This window comes from Lissotriton vulgaris, chromosome 11 (genome assembly GCF_964263255.1).
Source record: "Lissotriton vulgaris chromosome 11, aLisVul1.2, whole genome shotgun sequence".
NCBI lineage: Eukaryota > Metazoa > Chordata > Amphibia > Caudata > Salamandridae > Lissotriton > Lissotriton vulgaris.
Window position 1 is genome coordinate 710,666,474 of NC_141699.1, and position 24,901 is coordinate 710,691,374.

The window sequence follows — 24,901 nt, forward strand, 5'->3', positions numbered from 1 at the left end:
AGTGGAGGGTGCTCATAATGATCAGCAGGCATCTGAGGAGCCAGGACAGGAGTAGTTCAAGGAATGCGGCTGAAACTTGGCAAGTCCGAGGGACCCGTGCTTGCAACCAAGGAGACCTGCACTAGCTTGCACTCTGGAGCGTGTGCTATCCGAGGGGTATTTGGGGAACCTGAGCCTGGAGCTGAGACTGTCTTCGATCTCCAGATTGGGCAGATGATAGTGCCTTTCATCACAGCCTCTGTCCAAGGTCACTGGTTCCCTCTCCCTGAACCTACAACACAAGGTTCTTTGTTGTGGAAAACATTGTGAGATGGCCAGAGGGATTTTGTGTGTCTTATGGGCCCTACAGATGACTGTCAGGGTTACGGCAGTTCACACCTCCGCTTGAGGGGAAAACATTTCTCCAGAGTCACAATATTTTGTATACAGGGGTTAGCGATCCCGCACTCGTGCAGGTGCTGCCGGGTGCCTGGAGGTCTAACCCGGATGGACAAAACTAAATAACCGTTTCTTTCTGTGTTAGACGGTTCTGTCTGTCAAGTCAACAGGGAACTAGCAGTGGCAACAAGTAGGATAGGATAGAATAGGATATATTTTTATAGAGCCCTCAAATACTGAGGCATCTTGGCGCTAAGAGGTGGGATCGTAGCAGCTATGACTGATTTTTAAGGAGGTGGAAGCAGGCGTGTTTTTAGGGCCTTCTTGAAAAAAAGCATGTTAAACATTAATCTTATGGAGAGTAGGCAGCTGATTTCACAATTTGGCTGCACAGTGTGACAGACTTCTGCCTCCCCATCTGACTTTGCGAATCTTGGAAATACAAATGAAACCTGCATTGGTAGATCTAAGGTTTCTGGTTGGGGTATACCAGGAGAAGAGATTCCGAAAATCCACAGCCCCTCCGCCGAATAATGTCTTATGAATCAGGCACAGGGCTTTCAACTCAGTCCTTTGTTGGATCGGAATCCAATGCAATGACCTAACAGCATCAGAGGTGGAATGCCTTCTAGGGATATTTAACAATAGTCGAGCAGCAGCATTTTGTATTGACTGTAGTTTTAACCTCTAGGCTATATCAATGCCTTTATAAAGTGCATTATAATAGTTGAGCTGCGAGAGGACGAGAGCAACTACCACTGATTTCTTCAGATACTTGGGATAAAAGGAAATATCTTCCTAAGAAGCTTCAGTGTGAAGAAGCAGGACGAGGTAACACTGTTGATCTTGCCCAAGAAGTTAAGCTGGTCATCAAAAATAACGCCAAGGTTTTTAACTTGTTTAGATGGAACAGGAATTGACCTGCCTCTGCCAGTCACCATGTTGAATTCCATAGGGATGGCCCATTGCCAAAGTCCAACACTTCGGTCTTATCGGTATTGATCTTGAGATAATTACAACTCATCCATCTCATGATATGAGTCCTACAGGCATGGAAATTGACAGCAGTGGCCTCAGACTGTTTGGATATGGAGATGACAATCTGTGAGTCGTCTGCATAAGAAACCTGCGAAAAACCAAACTCCCTGATGAGTGCAGCAAGTGGAGCAACGTATACATTGAACAGTGTGGGTGACAGTGCAGATCCCTGCGGCACTCCACACTCCACAAGTATCATTGGCTGCTGTAGGTGAGTGGCTGAGGGACTGGGTCACAAGGCATAGTCAAAGACCTATGACTGTTTGAGAAATTCTGTTAATGGGGAAGTTTGACAATTGCATTTAACTATGAAGTGTATATACAATGTGTATCTCATTTTGTTTTTAGTGTGGGTGTGTAATTTCATTAGAGAAGTTTAATAATCTCATATAACTGTAAAGTGTGTATACAATGTGTATCTCCTTTTGATTCAGAGTGAGTGTGTGTAATACAAAAACAAGTGTTTATACATACGGTGTGGAGTCTTTTTAGGGCTTATTCATTGTTTTTAAAGAGTGGTGTTCGCCAATACTTTACACTTGGACCCTGTGGATAAGCCTGACTGCTCTATGCCAAGCTACTAAAGCGTGAGCATAGGTTATTGGACATGTGTAACATACTCATCCTATCTGGAATGGCGGATTCTGACCGGCTTTGAAGAGTCCCAGCCAGCCTAAAACCAGTAGGTCAAACAGCAATCCATATATACAAAGAACGTCTTTCACAAATGCCGCCCTGTCTCTTATCCCGGCTAACCCTTCATACACACAAACCAACCACCAATGTACAGGGCTTGTCAAACACACAAACAACAACACACATATGAACATTCACTTTCAGAAATCATTCATTCAGGTGCGCGGACATAGTTATTACAAATAAAAATGCCCTTGCAAAAGCTTCTTCAGCCATAAACACAAACCTAAACACCTTCTTCATAGTCAATGGTTTCTATAAATGCAACACACTTATAAACCAGGCAAATATGCACTGACATTTTCTCACTCAAATTCTTAAATCAACCATACAAATATTCAACTGTGCACAAAACACATAACATCCACTCACGGGGGCAGTCAGGTACACCCACACAGACCATATGTGTACTTTGGGATGTGTGAAGAAAGAGGGGTAATTGCCTGTGTGTTGCTTTTAAAGATTTAGACTTTATTATTTGTGAAATACAGTCAAAAATGCTTCAATTTTTAATGCATTTGAAAAAATCCTTTCATTGCTCCTAAATGTTGGCCCTTCAAAGTATATATTATGACACCAAAGGTTTACTTTCAAAATGAAAGTGTGAGACAGGTGTACGGGTTTCAGGAACTAGAATACATGATTCAAAAACCCAATGGTGTGAGCTGAGTGGAATGTGTGACTGTAGACAGTGCGCATCGGGAGTGTGGGCGAAAACAATGCAGATAAGTGTGGATTTTTGAATGTGTAATTATTTGAAGCAAGACTCTTTTTCAGTTCAGTGTATGCATAGACATATTCAGGTGTTTGTTAACTGTTTGTGAGCCCTATTGCCATTAGACAGTGGCAGTAAACACTATGTAATTATAGTTAGGTCAGAGTTTCCATAGGAAGATTGCCGCTAAAAACGTTGGCAAAAAGAACAGATTTTTTTTTTCTTTCTCTTGTCAGGGCGTCGTTTCTGGTTCAGATACACCAATCGTCAACTTCCACAATACCCTATTTATTCGTCAGTCATTGGTAACGAACTTGGCAACAGGTGCGCAAGCTATCCCATTGACCTTTTATCTGTGAAGCAAAAAGGTTGCGTTAGTCAAATACATACAGTAAATACCTACATTTACTCCACCTGTCTTCATCAGCCTTCTCCTCTCCCCAGTCGCCAACTGGTGCCTGGGTTAAAAGAAAATGGAGAAAAACGGTTAATGCCCCTGCAGGGTCCCCCCCCCCGTGCCATGGTACAGGGAACCCCTTTGGGTCCTCTATCGTCTTTGTCGTCATCATCTGATCCTTCCAGTGTAGCGTAGCCACGCAAGAGGCAGTGGATCATCTTACAACACACCAAGGTCGATGTCTCCTTCTTCCCTACTACCAGGCAGTTTCTGGAAAACAGAAGAACATCTTTATAACAGCACAAGAGCCTCCAGCAGCCCTGAAGGTCACCTAGTGCATGTGTTCCTGGGAACAAACCATACATCACAGAGTCTGTGGTGATGCACGAAGTAGGAATCCAGGCCTAAGCTCCGTGCCAAGGGCCTTCAGCAGGTCCTGTGCGTACGTGCGCACCCAGAAGAGATGGTATGTCGTTTCGTCCACGGTGCAACCTCTCGGGCAGGACTTGTATTGTTTGAGTCCTCTTTCATGCATGAAGGCTCTCACTGGAAGTCCTCCTTGGATGGTCATCGAGGAGATATCTTTGTGCTGGTTCGTCAGGCGCTTGGATGCAATGTTTCCCCACATGTGGTCCGCTGTGGCAGAGGGGAGGGTGCCGATCGGCTCGCTGATGTCTCTTGCACGTATCTGGCTTTTGGACAAGCTTCGGGGTCCATGAGGCTGGGGCGGCAGCCTCCACCTCAAACTCCTTCACAAACTTCTCCACTTCCATGTAGAATCACAGGGTCTCAAGTTGTACGGTATGGTGCTCACCCACTTTGCCCATCCGAGGTGCCTCCATTTTGGCAACAGGAAGAAGCACGCCATAAGAAAGCCGAAATGGCTGTCATCTTCAGTCCTCAGGGTGTTCCTCATGCAGTCCTGCACGAAGATTCCCCTCAGGATGATTGCGATGTACGGCACTCCCTTGCCTCCCTTGTTGTGAGTCTTGAACATCACTGCCCTCTTCACTCTGTCCATCTTCGAGCTCCAGATGAAGTAGAAGATCATTCTTGTGATGGCCTTGGCCGTTCGGGTCTGCACAGGCCACACTTGAGAGACGTACTGGAGCACTGGCAGGGTCTTGTTCTGCAGGACCAAGGACTTCCCTTAGATTGTTAGATTCTGGAGGCTTGTGAGTCCCAGCTTCTGCCTCATCTTCACCAGTCTTTCTTCCCATGTCTTCTCTGCAACACCGTCGAGGTTCTGCGGTTCGCCACTAACTCCTCATTTTCCAGCAACGAGCAGTTCAGACTCCACGATCTCGGGCCAGCGGGGAACTTCCCTGTAAATTCCCCCTCAAAACTGACTGCTCTGTGGTCAGAGAAGTGGACGGCGACCATGGAGCTTTGTCCAGGCTTTACTGTTGGAGAGGTGAATAGGAAGTCGATCTGTAAAAGCACAGATCTGCCCTGACTACTCCAGAAAAAATTCCTGCCATTCTGCCCCATGATCCCAATGACATCCTGAAGGGACACCTCACCTATCATCTCCACCAACAGCCAGGACGTCACATCCATCCCTGCAGAGCCTGACCCAGTAAGTCCATCTAACTCTACTATGTAGTTGAAATCACCACCCATCACAATGGTTCTGGAGGTCACAAGTTGCATCCTGAGCACCCTGACTATGTTGAGTTGCTCATTCTTCTCTGGGGGGCATAGACATTGATAAGCCTAACAGGCTCACTGGCCCACGAGCCAGGTCGGGGTGGGGGGCTTGGACTCCATTTCCTCCCTTGTTGTTCTCGGGGTCGGCTCTAGTGGCTGGTGGTGGTAGTGCAGTTCCTGTCTTCCACCTGAGCCTAATCTATCTCTTTTCTTCCTTCTTCTCTTCCTTCTCCTTCCCTTTGTCCCGCAGCCTTTGTGATCGTATTTGATCCCATACCTCTCCTGGTCGCTGCTGCTGCTGCTGTCATCTGGGTGGGACTTTTTACTCTTATTGTTGTACTTCTTCTTCTTCTTTTTGCCCTTTGCCTTGGCTGGGGTCTTCTCCTCTCCTTCTCCTTCTTCCTTGACTCCTGCGTCTGGCTCTGGGTCCTGGTCCCTCTGGTTCTCCGTTGGTTGGGCTTATTGAGCTCCTTCCTCCACTGTAGTGGGTTACGCAGCAGGCTCATCTTGGGCTTGTGCTGTGCCGGGTCCTTGGGGTGGCGTCAACTTCAGGGCTGGGTCCTTCTGCTTGACCTTCCTGGTTGGTTCTGGTTTCTTGTCCCTTTGTTCTTGGCGGTTGTCAGGAGGTCTTTTATCTTGGTGTTGGTGGTAGGGGTCCACCATTGGTCTTGTGCTCTTCGTGTTTGGGATGTCTCCCGCTGCCTCGGCATATGTCTTTGGCTTCTCTGAATTCGGGCACTGGTAGTAGTTTTAGCCTTCCCCCCACAGAAGTTGCACATCTTCTTACCTGTGCACTGGGTCGTGTTGTGCCCACCCCACTTGCAGATCCTGCAGAACTTCTTTGTGCAGTCTTTTCCAAAGTGGCCCATGGCCTCGCACTTCCTGCAGGTGAATGGTTGTCCCGGGTACCTGATCCTCACTTCGTCGGCTCCTAGGTAGAAACTTGCCAGTGGTTGTTTCATTCTGTCTCTCCCTGTAGGGTCTTTGTGGAGGTTGATGGTTGCTTGCCAGGTCATGTTCCATATTTCGTTGACATGTCTGACCTTGGCGGGTCAGTTCATGATGGTGCCGTACCTCTGGAGAAGCGACACAATGTCTATGTCTGGGATGTGGGGGTTGGTCATCTAACTGTAACCCTCTTCTCCATTGTCGCCAGCGCCCATCCTGTCGTCAGGCTGAAGGTGCTGTAGGGTGTTTCCTTCTTCTTTCCCTCTGAAGAAGTCCCAATATTTCCTGAAGAGGGCCTGGGTGATGAAGCTGAGGAGGAAAATCATGCCTGATGCGGACGGCTGGCAGCTCAGCATCTCTGCCACGGGAACCCTTGCTGGCTTGAGGACCTTGTTCAAGAACAAGTCCCTGTCCAGTCTGGGCCCTTCCTTGTCTTTTACCTCCCACCACAAGACCTGGGCATGCTGGTGGGAGACATTGTACCATTTGAAGGGTTCGAAGGCGGTCCATTGCCTGATCCCTGACCTCACTCTTCCCCCCACTCCCTGGTTTGGCAGCATTGGGGTTTCCAGGTGCACCAACCTTCCCAGCGTTGATGCTTGGTTCTGCAGGTGCAGCCTTTCTTGCCACCTTGCAGCCCACCTCAGGGGCCTGAGCATTGGGTTTCTGGTCGTCCGGTGGTAGGATGCCATCTGGGATGGTCACTTGGGCTCTAGTGTCCATTTTGTCTTCCATTTGGGGGATTAGGGGCTTACCGGTAATTTTTGGGGTTACCACCTGTTTATCGTTTTCACCTGAGGTCCTCCGCCTGGGTACCTGGGGTGTCACCCAGCAGACCACAATAGTCTTCAGTGCATGAAACACTGTCCAGTCACACCCTAGAGCTAAGGCAAGGGTTATAGGTTTTGCCACCTAAGCATGTATCCCCTTGCCAGAGGTCTGGATGTTGTACAGGCCTGTGAAGGGTGTTAGGAGGTGTTTTAAGTGTCCAGCATTAGTCCACCCAAAGGCCAGGAAAAAGAGAGTTGTAGGGAGCGTACATTACCGGTGCTCTAACGCTGACCACAGGTCCTTTGGGGTTCCATTTTGTGTTCCTAAGAAACAAACACACACCAGCACGCTGGTCCCCCTCCTCCTGCTCGGTCAAGAGCTCGCTGTGCCGATCGCAACATTTGCATAAATTAGCATAAAGCTAATTTACTCACTTCCAAGTCAAAGTCGTAATACTGTCAAAATCAAAATTTTACTAGTGCAAAAATTGTGCTTTCAAACTGATAACAACAGATGCTAAACTTGATCTTAGCCAAAAGGACGAGATGATGGAGGGAATGCTGAACGATGCAAATATTCACCCCGGTCACTGATCTTAGTTATTTCCATCATTTTTTTGCTCACCACGCCACCCCAGTTTGAACCCAGCAATATGTCAGTTAGGGCAAACATAGCAAACACAAAAAAATTATGGATGCAGTGTTGAAACTTTTCAACCACTCACGCATAGTCAAGAGATATGGTTTGAATCCATCATTCTGTTGCTCATTATCCCATCCCAGTTTGGATGCAGCCATATGCAAATTAGTCTTAGCCCTGCTCCTCATGGGAACAGTCCAGCCCGAAATTCCTAGACAGGTCCTTCCTGGACCGGAAACAAGCATCCTGAAACTGGTTTCCAGGTATCACCCCTCATTAGCCAGGCTACCTAGAATCCAGTGGCATAGTGAGCACGGTACCCACATCTGGGTGTACCCATCCCACTTAGGGCGACCAAAGCAATAAAAAACAGACGATGCAAGCATTCACCCCCTATCACTGATCTGTGGCACACTGAGCACAAAACCGGTCCAAGGAAGCTTTTTTTCCAGCCCAGGGAGGACCTTGACCAGGCAGTTCGGGCTGGACTGTTGCCATGACGAGCAGGGTCAAAGCTGATTTGCACATAGCTGGGTTCGCACTGGGGTGGCACGGTGAGGAAAAGAACGATTGATTCAACCTAGGTCTCTTGACTGGGGATGAGTGGTTGAAAAGTTTTAGCACTCCATCCATTATCTTGTTGTGTTTGCTATGTTTGTTGTAAGTGGGCAAGAGTATGCCCAGACATGGGTCTCTCACTTGCTGTGCCACTGGATTCAAGCTAGCCTGGCTGTTGATGGGTGATGCCCCAAAACTGATCCCAGGATGCTTGTTTCTAGTCCAGGGAACACCTAGCCTGGCAGTTCTGGCTGGACTGTTCCCATGAGGAGAAAGGGTCAAGACTGATTTGCATATGGCTGGATCCGAACTGTGGTGGTATGGGGCCCGATGTAGGTAAATCCCATTTACCGATTTTGAAATACCGAATGCTACTGATTCGGTATTTCAAAATCGGTAAATGGGATGTAGGTCCCAACATCTGGAATCGTTACCGATTCCTTACAAATTCGGTATTTACCGATTCGGTAAATACCGAATCGGTATTTGCTATTGAATCCTATGGGCCTTTGAAGCCCATAGGATTCAATTCAAATACCGAATCGGTATTTACTGAATCGGTAAATACCGATTTTGTCAAGGGTGCAGGGGGTGTCACTTTGACACCCTCTAGCACCCCCAAAACGGGCATGTGTGCAATGTGGCACACAGACATGCCCTAAGGGCACGTCTGTCTGTCACAAGGCACATGTGTACATGCACAGATGTGCATTTACACAGGAATCAGTATTTTACCATGGATTTGTATTCCATGGTAAAATACCGATTCTGTAAGCCATGTGCCAATGGTAAATTGGCTGCCTACATTGCATTTTCGGTAATTTTACCGAATCAGTAAATATTACCGAATCGGTAATTATTTTACCGATTCGGTACATATTACCGAATCGGTAAATTTACCGATTCAGTAATGATATCGATTCGGTAAAATTACCGAAAATGTGCCCCTACATCTCGATAGCCCTTTACCGATCGGAAACGGCCGAAAATCGGTATTTTCGGCCGATTCCGATCGGTAAAGGGCTACCTACATCTGGCCCATAGTGAGCAAAAGAGCAATGGATTCAACCCAGATCTCATGACTGGCAGTGAGTTGTTGAAATGTTTCAGCACTCCATCCATCATCTTGTTGTGTTTGCTAATAACTTTGGCACCAGTTGATGAATCTGCACAAAGCTTTGCAAAAAACAAATTTCAGCTACCTCTGTTTATTCATGGAAAGTGTTGCACTGATCCATCAAGCATAGGGCAAGAAAGATGGTGGTTCCCAAAATGTTGATTTCCCATGTTAAATCCCAAAAGACAATTAGGGAAGAAATACGGAAAAAATGGTTGAACAGAATTATGCCAAATCAGGCAGAAAGTTAGAATTTTACTCAGAAAGTGTGCTTTTTGATTATTATTGTAAATGTATTCAGCTATTTTTTAGATATTTACATTTGAAGAGGTAGACATTGGACCTTTTTGGTATCGCAGGGCTCAGAATGGTCCGATGATACTGAAGGTTTTGATTAGTTGACTGCAACTACTACCAGAATATTGTGGGTACCAGTATATGACTCTGGGACTAAATTCACAAGTCCTGAATTTTTCTATTTTTTTTAAAGCCCTAGGGGGCAGGGTGGGCACCCCTAGGGCCATGTCAGGGTGGAGGGGGGGTGGCAAAAGAAAATGCAGTGCAGAAGCATTCGCACAGAGAATAGGGTGGCAGTAGTGGAGGGCTATGGCAACACAGGGCCAAAGATAGTATAACTAATCAGAGCGGATGGGGACATAGCACAAACATGGCATAGGAGAGGGGGCATGTACTTGGCAGAAACGGCACACAGTGGAGGCATAGAGGTAAGGAAATAATAAACTGTTCTCTTTGGTATTCGTGGCTCGTTAAACTTTACTCGTTCTTACACACTCATTCAATCCAGTATGCCCCAATATGTGAAAAACGAAATAAGAAAATACTAATGAATACATTGCCTTGCCAGTAACATAAAAATATCTCCTTCTTTATTTAAAGTTGTTACTTACAAAGTTAATGTTCTATTCTACACAACGTTAAAAACAATACACTCTCCTTAAAAAGGATTATGCCTATTTCATGAATGACAGAGACAACATCTCATCTAGTATATCCGTGTATGTCTTTGATATTAGATGACAAATAGCACATCACATTTTGTTGTGTAACTATTCATTCACAAAGACTATTTTTCCAAATGTTAATCATAAGCATGTATAATATCATATACTTAAACACATCCAGAGTGAAAACACAATATGTAAACAGGAACACGTCCACAATATAAAAACAACACTCAAAACAAGTTGACACGGCGTTTCGGTGGGATAGTGCTGGTTTACACCACCTTCTTCAGAACAGATTAAAAACACTATTGCCAAATCTAAAATAAAGGTTCATGTGCAGTCATATTCAATCTTTATCTTGATATGATGAAAGAGTGTTTCTTGGTGTCTTCAATACACCTTCAATGATCTTTAGATACAGGGTGAATGTTTACATAGAGATTTATCAATTCCTCTATGGTATACTTTGGATATAATTATTTGCTTCCTTTTACGTACTAGCGATTTTATTTATCCTTTTGAATATATACTACTCAATCACGTTTTTCTTTGGGAATGCCTCTTATATCGGCTGTATGACCAGAAAAGTAACAGACGGCCCTTCTCAATCAAGGATCCAGTATCTAACGGTTGGGACGTGTTCCTGTTTTTATATTGTGTTTTGACTCTGGATGTGTTTAAATATATGATAATATACATGCTTATGATTGACATTTTGGAAAAATATTCTTTGTGAATGAATAGGTACATAACAAAATGTGATGCACCATTTTTCATCTAATATCGCAGACATACAAGGATACAGTAGATGAGATGTTGTCTCTATCATTCATGAAATAAGCATAATTGTTAAGGAGAGTGTTTTGTTTTTAACTTGGTGTACAACAGAACATTAACTTTGTAAGTAGCAACTTTCAATAAAGAATGAGATATGTTACTGGCAAGGCAATTTATTCATTAGTATTTTCTTATTTAGTTTTTCACATATTGGGGAATACTGGATTGAATGAGTGTGTAAGAACGAGTAAAGTTCCTCCTTTCCGAGTAAAGGCTCCTTTCCTTCAAGATCATTGGGCTCCAATTAGACCCAACCTCAAGCATTTCCCGTGACCAATATCGTTGTCCTCACCACATCACTTGCATCGTGGGCTTGCATCTTTAGTGAGCTGCTCAAGGCCCTCTTGCGATTCCAGTGCCTCCACCCTGTGGGTCCTATTGAGGGTCTTCTTTGATTTCTGTGTGCTCCCCTGATTGCTCGAGCCCTACCATGACTCCCCTGCTTGTGGTGAGTTACCTGGACCTTGCTGGTCCAGACACTGCACCTTCTTTGCTTTCCACCTTGTTTGCAGTTGCCAATGCTTATTGGGGCTCCCGACGGACACCGACCCCTCAACTCTCGACATCCAGCATGGGATAGCTCATTAACAGCTCCTGGTTTTCCACAGCATCGCCGGGTCCGCACAGCTGCAACTCCAAGGTCACGTCAACTCTCCTGCAACACCTGACATCAGTGGGCATTCATCTTCTGTGCTTCCTGGTCACTCCTGAGTGGCATAGACTCTGTCCCCTATGTTTGCAGGTACTTCTCATCTTGAATCCACCTTTGGGTTCCACCGGACACTTTTGCCTTCTCCAGCAGCGGCTTCTTCCTAAAGTCCTCCAATGAGTTTGACAGAGGTTTCCGATGCCACTTCACAGCTATGCACCAGGCTTCCCTGGTATAGATATCCTGGTTCCTAGGGTAGCCACGGGTGGGATGGCTCTCCAAACTTCTGTCTTCCACGAGGTTTCTTCATGGTCCACTAGAAAGGGTCCTTCTTCTTTAAAATTGCATCTACAACTTACCCTTTGACTTGTATTGAGCCCGCTGTCATGTTCCCACTTTGCATACGGCCTCCGTGGGGTTCCTGGTTACTTATCTCGGGTGGCTCCTTGGGTCCCCAGCACTACTACATCTTTTGGATATAGTCTTGACTTGAGTCGTTGTTCTCATACGACTATTTTAGTATGCGGTTTGGTCACCCCCTGGCGACCACTGTGTATCAGTGCTACTTACCTGTTTTTATTGCAAAGTTTTGTGTGCATTGTGCATATCTTCGCGTAGGAGATATCTGTATGTGTTACTGAGTGTGTTATAATAAATACATATTTTTATAAATACACCGTGTGGTTCTTTTTCACTTAATCTATACCAATAATATTATGCTCTGGTAAAGCAATCTACTTTACACTCCTTCTGGACTAAGCTTCAAGTCTGCTTCCTACAGCTACCACTTAGAGAGCTTTCGAAGGTTGTCTAAGACAACTAAAATCACCATAAGGGTTGTCTGTATTAGTGCAGGGTGCCCACTTACATTAATGTGCACCACATACTAAGCCAGCTTCTCACAGAGACAGTCTGTAAGACTATGTCAGAGGCAATAGACTGAGAATCTGCAAGTTTTTGCCAGATTTGATGATGCTTGGAGGGCATTATGTTATATTTGAAGCGAAAGTTGCTGTGGTGAGGGCAAACCGAGATATTTAGCAACGATTTTCTAAGCTCTTTCCAAATTTTAAAATCTAAGTTAGGCTCTGGTGATTTCCTCATGTTTGTTCACAGAGCCGGGGAATTCTTTATGTTGAATCCCCCACGCAGCACATTTGGTCTTGCACTGGAAAATGATCCTCAGTAGTTCAGGGTGGCTCACTAATGCATGAATTTATTTATTTATTATTCACACTATCACAAACAGGCATCATTCTGCAAGAGAGATTAGACTATATGGGCCTTGTTGATGAACGTCACCTTAGGGCTCGATTCTAATTTGTTGATGCAAATGAGCTCTAGGAGTATCAGCATCTGCTGTTCTAATGCTTGCACCTCACCTATAACGAAAGAAGCCCTATTTTTAAATTAGGGGCCTGGTCATGGAATGAAACCATAAATGGAACAAATGGTTCCTTTGGGACAATATAACACAATTCAGAATCAGAGGCCATATCAAATGTATTTGTATTTTAGCTTGTAAAGTGCACTGCTACCCGAAGGTTTCCTGGCGCTGTATAATGCTGGGGAACCCGTCCTGGCTTTCCCTGTGGGAGTGTCCCTGCTGGGAGTCCCCAAGGTGGAGCCAGGCATCCCCGGCGTTGATGGGGCCATTGTGGAGATTAGGCAAGCTAATGTAATGCCCAGAGTTGCCGAGTGGGACCCCTGATTAGAGTAGGCACCGAAGCGAGAATTATCGAGTCCGCTGACCCAGGTCCACGACCCTGCCACGTCGGGAATTGAACCCTGGTCCCGGGCCGACTTCTGCTCCCGGGTCTACCGCCTCTAACCAGTGAGCCACAATACTCCACTACTCAATACAATGCTGCTCAAGAAAGAATCTTTTTAAAGTATTTATAGATCTTAAGGCAATGAAATCCTACCTAACCAGCAATAAGAATCCGAAATAGTGAAGACTGAGGTAGTCAAATAACATAGAAGCAGAATTATTTTAATATCATATGTGTTTGTCAAAAAAGTAGCACCTCATTGGAGCAGACAGCCGTGCTACTGTGGCATAGCAGAGTAAAGACGCAGTGCTCTTGTGAAACAAAGTGCAAATGGAAAATACAACCACAGCAAAAAGCAAAAACACAATGGAGTTTGGATAAGTAAGTAGGTAGCAGACTTCTAAGAAAAATCAATGCAAGTATCTCTCGTTGGCTTAAGAAATGTCGAGAATAGTCCAAGACTGATTTACAATTGTTTTGACTTTCACAGAGCAACATTTATTTAGGCCTGATAATGCACAGTTTGGGCTCTGAGTGTATGTGTCCTGTAAACTGAGCAACATTGTAGCCGCTACAGGGGGAAGGGTTTGACAGGAAAGGATGACCTCTGGTTTCCTGTGATTATGAGGCAACCTGGGGTCCTCGGATGCCTGCCTTTGGTGCTACTGGGTGTCCAAAGATGAATGAAAGGGCTGGCTGGCAAAACAGAAGGTTGATGAAAGTTAATCCTGTTGCTGACATTTATCCATGAGTGAGGAGTAAAGAAACACCGCCAGCTTGAAAGGTTAGTGAACTTCCAAAATTCCTTGATGTGCAAACAGCGCAGCAGTCTGTGGTAACTGACAGTTGTTAAACAAATGGTCTCTGTTACCAGATCCCTGAGAGCCTTGCTAGTTACCATAAATCACAACCAACACACAATGGGGTCGATCATGAAAAAATGATATTGTGTACAAAAAAGGAGAAATTGCTCCTTTTTTAGGTGTCCCCTCACTCACCAGGGTTGCCCCATGGTGACATGCTTCATCATTGGGGCCATCCCAGTCCTCTACGGGCTGGGGCGTGCTACGACTTGCGACAGTTACGTAGGAGCACTTTTTTAAGGCTATGTGTGGTGCATTTGTATTTGAGGAGTGGACTATGTGATGTATCTTAAAAATACCTGCCCAGTAGGTTGACAATAAACTTTATTCTTGCCTCTAGGTGGTAATATTAAAAACGGGGTGGATAGATAGGGCGCCCTAAACGTAATGTGTCGTGGTGTACCTATCAACTCCTATCGTCGACATGTTTCGTGCATACCCCAAGCACTTCTTCGGGACTACACAGGGACCAGCCCTGTGTTCGCCACTCCTTAGTTCTCAAATGAGTTCTTTAGGTATAATAATAAGATTAAAGTGAACTTGCAGCAAACTCTAATAAGTGCATGCAATGATACCTATGTATTTAATCCAAACACGTGGTTCATGTCATGAGACCTAACTGGGCCCCATGGATTCGGAGGGGTATCAGTATCCCAGCAGATTTCTGCATTAGATACCTCCCTCTTATAGGCACCTACGGTGTCCCTCCGGTCTGCTGGGATACTACTGGGCAGGTATTTTTAAGATACATCACATAGTCCACTCCTCAAATACACATGCACCACACATAGCCTTAAAAAAGTGCTCCTGCGTAACTGTCGCAAGTCGTAGCACGCCCCAGCCCGTAGAGGACTGGGATGGCCCCAATGATGAAGCATGTCACCATGGGGCAACCCTGGTGAGTGAGGGGACACCTAAAAAAGGAGCAATTTCTCCTTTTTTGTACACAGTATCATTTTTTCATGATCGACCCCATTGTGTATTGGTTGTGATTTATGGTAACTAGCAAGGCTCTCAGGGATCTGGTAACAGAGACCATTTGTTTAACTATAGTTTTTGGAGGGCGAGCCTAGCTATTTTTCCTCTAACTCCCTTTCTTTAGTGTTAACTGACAGTTGTTCCCAGGCCAATTTACCTTTACCCCTATGTTTATGAAAGGTATAGGAATTGCCGTATAACTAATATAGGTTTGAAACTGAGGTTAGAGTGCATGTTCAGTAAGAAACAACATATCCATGCTTGGTCCCAGGCATCCTTTCCACATACACACCCGGAGGATGAAATATGCGTTGAACACCCGCTTAACTATCAAAGATCATAGGGATGATCCAGATGAGCCAGACAAATAAGTGGGTATAGTGTGGTTTATTGAAAGAGGGTTCAACTTATCCGCAATGTGATCATTAATTTTCTAGTACTTCTCGGTTACAAGCTAATATATTACAACAGAGAAGGGGGACAAGGAGAGGAGTAGTAGAAAATGTTGGCAAAACCATTACTGTTCATAAAGTGATGCATGTGGATATTGGTCCGGGTGGCAATATTTGGTGGTTTGCATTGCCGCCTCTTCTTGGGCTAAATTAGCTGTGGTTACTAACCTGGGAGAAAACTGCAAACTCTCCAATGGTTTATTAACGCTGCCACACTGATTTTATGTTTTTTGTTTTCGTTCACTATATAGAGTAATCTCAGTTTTTGTAGCTAGAAGCCTGATTATTTTTCGGCTTTCTAATTTTTGTGCTCTTCGGCGCCTGCACCAGAACACTCCTTTCTCACAACATTTTCTACTTCACAACATATTTCTGAGAAATGGGAGTTACTGGTTGAGGAAGGTGAAACCTTGTAGGGTGAGCCACAAGCAAAACCCAAATTGACTAGTTCCCAACCCTCTGGTAGATGGGCACTAAGCTGTAAGGTTTGACTTAGACGCACCACACAAACAGTAATAAAGTAATAACACAACACAAGAAAAATCCCATACCAGTTTAGAAAAATTGAACATATTTTATTAAATATGACAAAAATGACAAAAATCTGATCAGCAGAACCGTGAATATGCAAGTTTAGAGATTTCACCGAAAAAATTCCAAAAAGCACATAGTGCCAACTATGGCTATTCGGTCGTGCCGGACCAGAACAAAGTCAGAAGTGAAAACCTACTGCAATGGAGCATGGGCCAGCTGCAGGGACCCAGTTACGCCAGCTAAACAAGAGTACCTTAAATCCTGTTAGCGGAATCTTGCACGTCCCACATCGAGGATGTGACACTCAGCGGAGGAGATGCATCGGTTCTGAGGGGCTGTGAAGCTCCGATGCAAGGTCCTGCATTGTCATCAAGAATCCCGTCGACGAGGGCTTGCAATGCGAAGTCCAGCATCGAGGATGAGTCACGTAGTCGATGCAATGCATCATTTTTTTTAAACGAGCTGTGATACTGCGATGCAAAAAAAAACGAGTCGTCGTTGATGCTGCCATTGACGAGAGAGCTGCGATGTGAGGGCCCCGTCAGTGAAGATTAGCAGAGCGGAGGTTCTGATCTGAGCTGCAAGGTCAATGTGGAGTCCTTTTGCACTGAGAATATTATTGCAGCAGAGGCAATTAATTAGTTCTGCTTGGGGTTGTGCCAAGCAACTGGTTTGCACTAGGAAGCAGCGGAACGGGGTAGGTCCAGTGCCGGGTTCCCAACGAGGAACAGAGACTCCACTCTTTGGGTGTGCATTTTCTCTGCAGCACCTAATGAGGCCATATCTTGTACTTTTAGATGTTGCCTCACTATGCTAGTAGACAGTTTACTAGTGCAAGCCAGTGGTAGGTAGCAAAGCACCTTTCCACACATTTGTAGATAGTTTTCCATATTTAATTGTTAATATTTTTCACGGTCCTTAAGATTTGCCATTGATCATTGCATGACATTTCTAGGGCGAGAAACATGTCGACCATCTGGGAGTAGAGTATGCAATTGGTCGTATTAAGAACGAAATTGGCTACCCCTCCCTTATTATTTTAATCAGGCAGGGTCCCTCACAGAATAAAGCCTTTAAGAGGATTCACTTACCTGTTTTAACACCACTAGGCACATCTACATCTAACTAGGCCCCTCACACCCACTGCGCCCTTACGGCAAGGAACAAAAGATCTCCGATAAAGAACCCCTTTAAGGGTGCCCGTCGGGCATTGCATCACCGGCCCGACGAGGAGCAGGCTCAAATGATGAAGCATGACACCTAGCTTGCTGGGTGTGTGAGAGCCCTAGTTCCAAAAGTAGGAATTCCCCTCCTTGGCCTCGTGTTACACACTGACTGACTTCACTAGCTATGGCACTTTAATGGTGATCACCACATCACCTAGGAACTTCGTACCCTATCTTTGTTAAGGAGAATGCACAAATACTTTAGCACTGGTTGGCAGTTGTAGAGTGTGCAGAGTCCTATAAGCCAACAAAAAAGGGTCAGAAAACATATGGATAAAAGAAAAAAAATTGGTGATGGCCCTGCAGATAGTACCAAGTCCAACAATATTCTTTAAAATGACTCCTCTATCCCTGATCAGTTCCTTACCTTGTATCTGGTCTGGCCATTTTCCTGTGGAGCCCTTATTGAATTACAATAAATGCTGCCCAGTTTCCCATTCATTTGTAATCCTGGTGTGGAAATGTTCTCAGAGAGCAAATCTATCTGAACTACTCTCCCTTTAACTTATACATGTTCCCTTCCCCTCTGCCGCTGTGGATAAGTGTCTTTTAGTTAAGTGGAAACGTATTACTTTTTTGTTCAACAGCTTTACCTAGTCACATTTGGCATCTTGTCTCTCTTTGTGCTTAACAAAAACCAAGAAGTAAATTGAAGAACTGAGGCATGGTGAATCAGATAGTGAAAGCGTAGTAATAAATTACTATATTCTGCCCAATTGAAATCGTATTAAGCCACCATTCGCTCAGCCAAAAAGCAGTTTGGGGCTAAAATCGTTGATGATGATGATGCTAATGAGTAAGCATGGGCGGAAAATCCGTTACGCTCGCGGATTTTGCGGATTTTCGGTAAATTCGCAATCCGCGAGATCCGCAAATTTCCCGCAAAATCCGCAAATTCGCACGCAGCGGATTTTTTTTCTTTGCGGTGTAAGTTCGCAATTGCGAACATGTAGGTGCGGCGGGCAGCAACAATCTTGCACTCGCGAAATTACAAAAATTGCAATTCTGCACAAGAAATCTACTAGCAAGCAGCATAGACCTTCTGAAAATGATGATTTTTATCAGAATAACTCCTCAGGTTGACATTTGCCTGCACCTTTTTGGATTTGAGGCCTTTTGATTTTCTTTGGATAACTTTTAGATTAGAAATCAACTTTCTCATATAAGCTTGGTGGGGCATTACAGTTGCTGTAATGCTGTTCTGCAGAAAAGAGTTTTGCAAAAGTGAAAGCAGGTTCAAAAGTTCAAACTCATCATTAGTAACCGTTCCCTATAGTGCTTCCTGACAAGGGCCCCTCCAGAGTTCAGTTGCTAGTTGCAACAATTGTATGACCCTGCTCTGACCCTCACAGCAGGCTCATAGAATAGCTACAAGTAGGCCACAAAGGTCCTGAAAAAAAAAATTGCACTGCAACAGAAAGCAAATTACAGATAAGGAAGCAGGTGCCAGACTGGAATTTTAAAACAGTGACACATTAATAAATCAACCCCAAATTAATTCATGTCAGTTGAAGCAGGCAGGTGTGCTTGCTTTCTCCCCCCATAATCTACAGTGATGATGAACCAGAGGGTGGCATAAGGCATTGATGTACCAGAGAGTGGCATGGGTGAAACAGAGGAGGCAGGGGTGAAACAGAGGGTGCTGGGAACCTGTGATGATGAACCAGACGTAGAAACAACATAATCGTGACCGTTGCGAGCCGACATGTAAGTTTGCAATTGCGAACTGTTACAAAACCCTCGCGAACTGTCAGAAATCCTTGCAAACTGGCAGAAATCCTTGCGAACACAAAATAAAAAATCCGCAAATTCGCGAAAATTCGCGGATTTTGAGGATTGCGAGTTCGCAAATTCGCAAAATTCGCGAACGCCAGAGTCGCAAAATTCGCCCATGCTTACTAATGAGTCAAAGGTGCACTTAGTCAGTACAATCATGGAGTACTCAAGATTTCCTATGTCCCAGAATAGGATCCTGTGAGAAGTTGGTGTGGTATATGATGTCCACAATTCTGTGGGCACCTTGTATCAGTCCAAACAATCCCTTATGGTGGTGGTTGTAAGTCAACCTTAAAAAGACAAGCTATCCTTGGGGTAGCATGGACTAAGCAGCCTTCAGGCTAAACTCAAGAGGGCATGTGAAGCCAGCTGTTTTACCAAATGCAATCCTGTAATATCAAATGAAAGGACACCACACAAGTTATATATTATAAAAATATATGAATTTATTCTCAGTATAATCCTCTATACTCTTTATGAGTCTAGAAGCACAAGCGTTTAAACAAAAGCATAGTAAAACATATGAAAGTTGCACAATTATGGATGAGGCCGGGGGCCACTCAAACCATATACTAAAATAGTGGTATAAGTATCACTAATTGAACAGTGGTAAGGCCCAGGGCCTTGGGAACTGCTGGGGCTATTCGGAACTAACAGTGGTGAAGTCGGGAAAAGCCCGAAGGACTCGGGTGCAGAGCTAAAAGCACACACATGCACCAATGCAAAGTCAATGGTGCGTAAAAGTTAAAAAGTTACTGTTTTAGGAGTCTTCCGACTGGACTAGAATTACCAAACTTTAGACTAAGACACTAGAGGTGTATACCAATGCAGGAGCACCGGCGTTCACGAGTTACCTCACCCACAGGAAGCGGGTGCACAGATGCCAAAGTGTGTCGGGTTTCGTCACGCAGTCTAATGGTGCCTGAAGATGAAGATGCTGCAGGCGTCCAGAAGAGAAGTGTCCGGTTGGATCCAAGGGTGGATCGAAAATGTAGAGTACCTGAAAGCAAAGGGGACAGAGTCTGGGTCACTCAGCAGTGACCAGGGTGGAACCAGGAAGGAACCAGGCAATGTCGGGCGCAATCAGGTGGTTGTTGTGAAGCTTGTCTCCGCTGCCACGTGGACTGGGGCACCGAGGATGTCCAGGAGTGCTCACAAGCTGTCCCATAAAGGCTCTCGCTGGCGGCGGTGTCGGCTTCCGGATCGGAGCAAACAGACCTTGGCAAATGCAACCCACACAGGAGTCGAAGATCGCTTCTTACTCTGACCAGCAAGGTCAGAGCGGGTGCTCCTTTACAGGGGAGCAAGGACCAGTCTGGAGCAACCAGACTAGCAGTGTAAATTTAAAGGTTTGTTGGTACTGGGGCCACTAGCCAACGGGCAAGCGACCAGACCAACGCCTTGAGCAGGAAAATGCAGAAGGGCCCCACGCAGCACTCGGTGAGTGTGGAGGAATGAGCTTTGACGCAAAAGCTGCTCGGGGCTAGGGCTCCTGAAACCCCAAAGCACAGCGTCGAGGGAGCCTCGGGAGCTGCACGGTCAGCCCTTTGTGATTTTTCCAAGATGGCCGGCCCCACGCTTCAGGTCGCATCCACGGGTCTCATATTCGCTGGGACTGTGGATCGGGCTGTTGAAAAGCGGGAAAGCTGGGTCTTGTTGATCTCCGTTGCTCGAGTTCTGGCAGGAACTGCAACAAAGCAAATGGTGAGGTGCTGGATGGTGCCTGTTTGCACAGGGTGGTCACTCCTTGACCACAAGGGAGATTCTTTAGTCTTCCACGTCGAGCGGGATGTTGAAGGGTCCAGAGTTTTGTTTCATAAGTTACAGTCAGGATAATCTGAGTGAGTGAGCACTGATCCCACCTTTATTCCAAATCTGTGGTCTGGATCACCTGTAAGGTCCCTCCTATGGGTGGGACCAGGGAAGGGGGTGGTTACACCCCTTTCCCTTTGTCCAGTTTTGCACCAGGACTGGGGCTGGTGTGACCCAGAACCGGTTTGAATGGATTACGCAAGGGAAGCCTTGTGCTCCCCAGGCAGTGTTGAGTTTCTTTCAGCCCACCCTGCCCCAATCCACTATCTCCTTTCTGGGGAGGTGTAGCACCTCCCTGGGACAGGAAACCCTTTGTCCAGGCCTCCTCTGTCAAGTTTTGGTCAGCAGCAGGAGGTCAGACTTGTGTCGGTGGCAGCAGCATCCATTTTGTGATGCTGAGGCTCTGGTTAGAATTAACCGCGTTTTAGCAAAGTAAGATGTCTTCTCCCTCTAGAAGGGTGGAATGCTACCCCCGTCACCAGGACTGGTGAGGGGGTAGTATTCCAAATCGTATGACACCTTACACGACATGTTTTGATAAAGCCAAACGAAAGTTAGCACATAACCGCGAGGATTATAATGCACTTAAGAGTATGTGGTATGGCAATATCCCGAAGCAGCTAAGGGAGGTGGTCCCGACAGCTGCAGACAGGCTCAGCTCATGCTAGAGCACCATCTCACATAAAACCAAGCACTCTGCCTCCAGGATTGTTAAGGCCTGCCATAGGAGTGACTTATAGGTATATATGTGTCCAGACATAGGTTTAGATATAGGTATACTATATCTAAGCAAGGGGTGATAACACCACCTTGCCCCAGCTGAGTGATCAACCAGTTGTGTCACTTTAAGTACCAGCCAGGGGTGCAAAAGATATGCTGCAGCCCCTGGTAGGCCTTGGATGCACCTATGCCCTGGGCACCTATAGTGCACTGTACAGGGGATGATAAGGTGTCCAGTACCAGATTGGTTATGCACCTAGGGTGCATGGAGTCCATTTTACAGAGAGAGCAGATAGCATGGGACCCTGATTAGCAGGATCCCAGGCCAACTAAGTCAAAAACCAGCTAAACACTAGGCAAAAAATCTGGGGAAACCATAGCCAGGTATCCACCCTTCTACATACCCCCCCCCCCCCCAAACGAAAGGAGATAAGGCTATCCTTGGCCAGGTAAGCCTACATTACCTGAGTGGCCATATAAGGAGGAACATGCACTGGCATGGTTACCCCCTGTGTCATGGTCCACCAAGTAATCCCTCACCCTAGGGATATCAGAGGGTCTCCACCATGGGGAATTACTACCTGTGATGTGTTTTGGCAAAGTAAAAGGCTGGTGTTGATATGGAGTACTGAAGTGAGGCTCCACTAATGTAGGGCTCAGCTTCCTCCAATCATCTTCCACCATGTGTGCCTTTCTTTCCTTGACTGAGTTGCACTGTGCTCTCAGGGTCAACCTCTGGCTACCTAAAGCTGGAGGCTGGGTCCCTTTGGTTGGCTTACTGGAGGGACAGGTCAGGTTTGGGGCCTTGGGGTCCCAGGTTTGGCTGTGCCCAACAGTGTCCATTTGGGGGAGGTCCCTAACTAGTTGTAAGGGGGATCCCTCAGAAGTTTTTTAAGTTTTTACCTTGCTAGGGCTGCTAGCTTTGGTGCCCCTAATCTGCTGATGGGGGTGCTTTATTTGACAAGGGACCCTTTGGGGCTCACTGGCCTTCTTGACCTCTGCAGCCCTGGGCTGGCTAAGGCAAGGTAGAGAGGGGCAGGTTTCCTGCTTCAGGCTGGGTCCCACCTGAGAAGGGTCCACTGCCATCAGGGGCTCTGTCAGGCTAGGCCTAACCACCTCTGGGGCAGTTCCTTCATCAGGGGTAAGATCAGCTCCCTAGGGAGGCTGATCCTTTCCTAATGTCTGGTGGGAGGGAGATTTCTCTTCCTCCTCAATGCTCTCTGTTTGTGTGGAGTGATCCATAGTTTCAGGCTTCACAACACATGAATCCGTTTGAGTTTGGGCTGCGGCTATCTCAGCCCCACCAACCTTTACAGGAAGGGACTTAGTTTGGGTATGGGCTGTTACCATAACAGCTCTGCTAACTGGTTCAGGAAGGGATTATGCTGAAGATGGGGCTGAGTCTTGCACAGCCCTACCAACCTTTTCAGGAAGGACATCTTGGATTGGGGCTGTAGCCATTACAGCCCCACTAACCTTTCCATGGACATTTATCATTCTAGAATGGATTTTCTGTTTCACCTCAGCCCAGGCTGAAATTTCCAAATCATTTCCAAGTAGACAATCTACAGGCAAGTTTGCTGACGCTGCCACTCTCTTTGGACCAGTGACACCTCCCAAGCTGAGATTTACTACTGCCATGGGATGATTGGTTTGTATTCCATCAATATTGGTCACCTGGTATGTGGCACCAGGTAAAAGTTGCCTTGAGGGGACTAGACACTCAGCCACCATAGTGATGCTAGCACCTGTGTCTCTAAAGGCCTCAACTTTCAGACCATTGATGAGGGGCTCTTGTCTATACTTGCTCAAAGTGTTTGGGCAATCAGTGAAATTGGCAAACCCCATGCCATTGTCACAGACAAGAGTAGCTGTAGTAGGGGACCTGGTTAGGCCAGAGTCCACCTGAGTTCCAAAAGTAAACCCAACCAAATTCTTGTGGGTGCTCCCACCACCTGGGGATTACTGCTAACAGTAACAGGAGGTGTTGGAGTGTTACTTGGATGTATATTTTCTTTATTGCTATTCTTTGGACAAAAGCTGTCTGTTTTCCAGTGGCCAGTCTGTTTACAGGCATGGCAGTAAGGTTTCCTCTGGTTAGAGGAGTTGTTTTGGGACCCACCCCCATCCTTGGAGTTTTGGGGCCCTGTGGGAGACTTGTCTTTAGATTTATCCCCACCCTTCTCTTGAGCCTTGGAAGTATCCTTCTTTTGGTCATTACCCTGATTCTTAGGCCTAATCCTGGTTCTGACCCATTTGTCTGCCCTCTTACCCAATTCTTGTGGAGAGGCCAGATCTGAGTCCACCAGGTACTGGTGCAAAAGCTGGTTTTGACAATTACTAAGGATCTACTCCCTCATAATCAAATTATACAATCCTGTATAGTCATGTACTTTGCTGCCAAGTAGCCTACCTTCCAGAGCCTTAGTAGCACAATCTACAAAATCAGTCCAGTCCTGAGTCTTTGTCTTCTGGGTATCTCTGAACATTAGCCTGTACTGTTCAGTGGTTAAGCCAAACCCATCAATTAGAGCACTCTTCAGGGCAGTGTAGTTTTTAGCATCCTCCTGTCTAACAGTGAGGAGCTTACCTCTCCCTTTCTCAGAAAAGGAGAGCCATAAGATTGCAGCCCACTAGTCTCGAGGAACTGCTGTACCATGCAGGCTCTCTCAAGAGCAGTTATCCACTTGAGGATGTCATCCCCATCTCTGTAGGGGGGCACAATCTTGCTCAGGTTTCTATGATCATAGGACCTGTATTTCTCTTTAGGAGTTATGTTGCTGCCACCAGTGGAATCTAATCCACTCAATTTGTGTTCCCTTGCTAAAGCAAGTTTAGCTTGGGCCAAGGCTACCTCTTCCCTCTCTATCTGGAGTTGGACAGCCCTCATTCTGGCCCTATGCTCTTTTCTCTGGGGGGAAGTCAATCCCCTTTGAGATTCTCTTGAGGTACTAAAAATGTGAGAATCCCTTGAGGGAGATCTCACTCTTCTATTGCCTGGAACTATTTTGTTATGTACTCTGGGGAGGTGCTAGCCCTCTTCATTTCCATGTAGAAACAAGTTGGCTTGGCTAAGCCTCCCAACTGGTACCTGTGTATCCCCTTGATCCTGATCTGACTCTTCACCTTCTGATTCAGGGCCCACCTCCTCATTTTCTACCCCTGGGGTGGTGTTCTCAGTCTCTGGGGGATTCACTCCATCTCCTGACCCTGAGGGAACTACACTAGGTTTCTTAAGATCATCCTTCTCCAGGATGGCTATCAGGATGGGAATGGTAGGGTTGTGACCCTTTTTCAGCCTCCTTGCAGTACACAAGGTACTCAAGTCCTTATGGCTGAGTTTGTCATAGCTGAAGGGTGCCTTGGCAAGGTCACCATCCACAGGCAGAGCAATGGGTTGCTCACCTGTG

General features: G+C 45.9%; 1 pseudogene; it reads right to left on the reverse strand.

Moving 5' to 3' along the window:
• Window positions 1-6,988: 6,988 nt before the first annotated feature.
• On the reverse strand, window positions 6,989-7,145 carry LOC147683365 (U2 spliceosomal RNA; annotated as a pseudogene).
• Window positions 7,146-24,901: the final 17,756 nt, after the last annotated feature.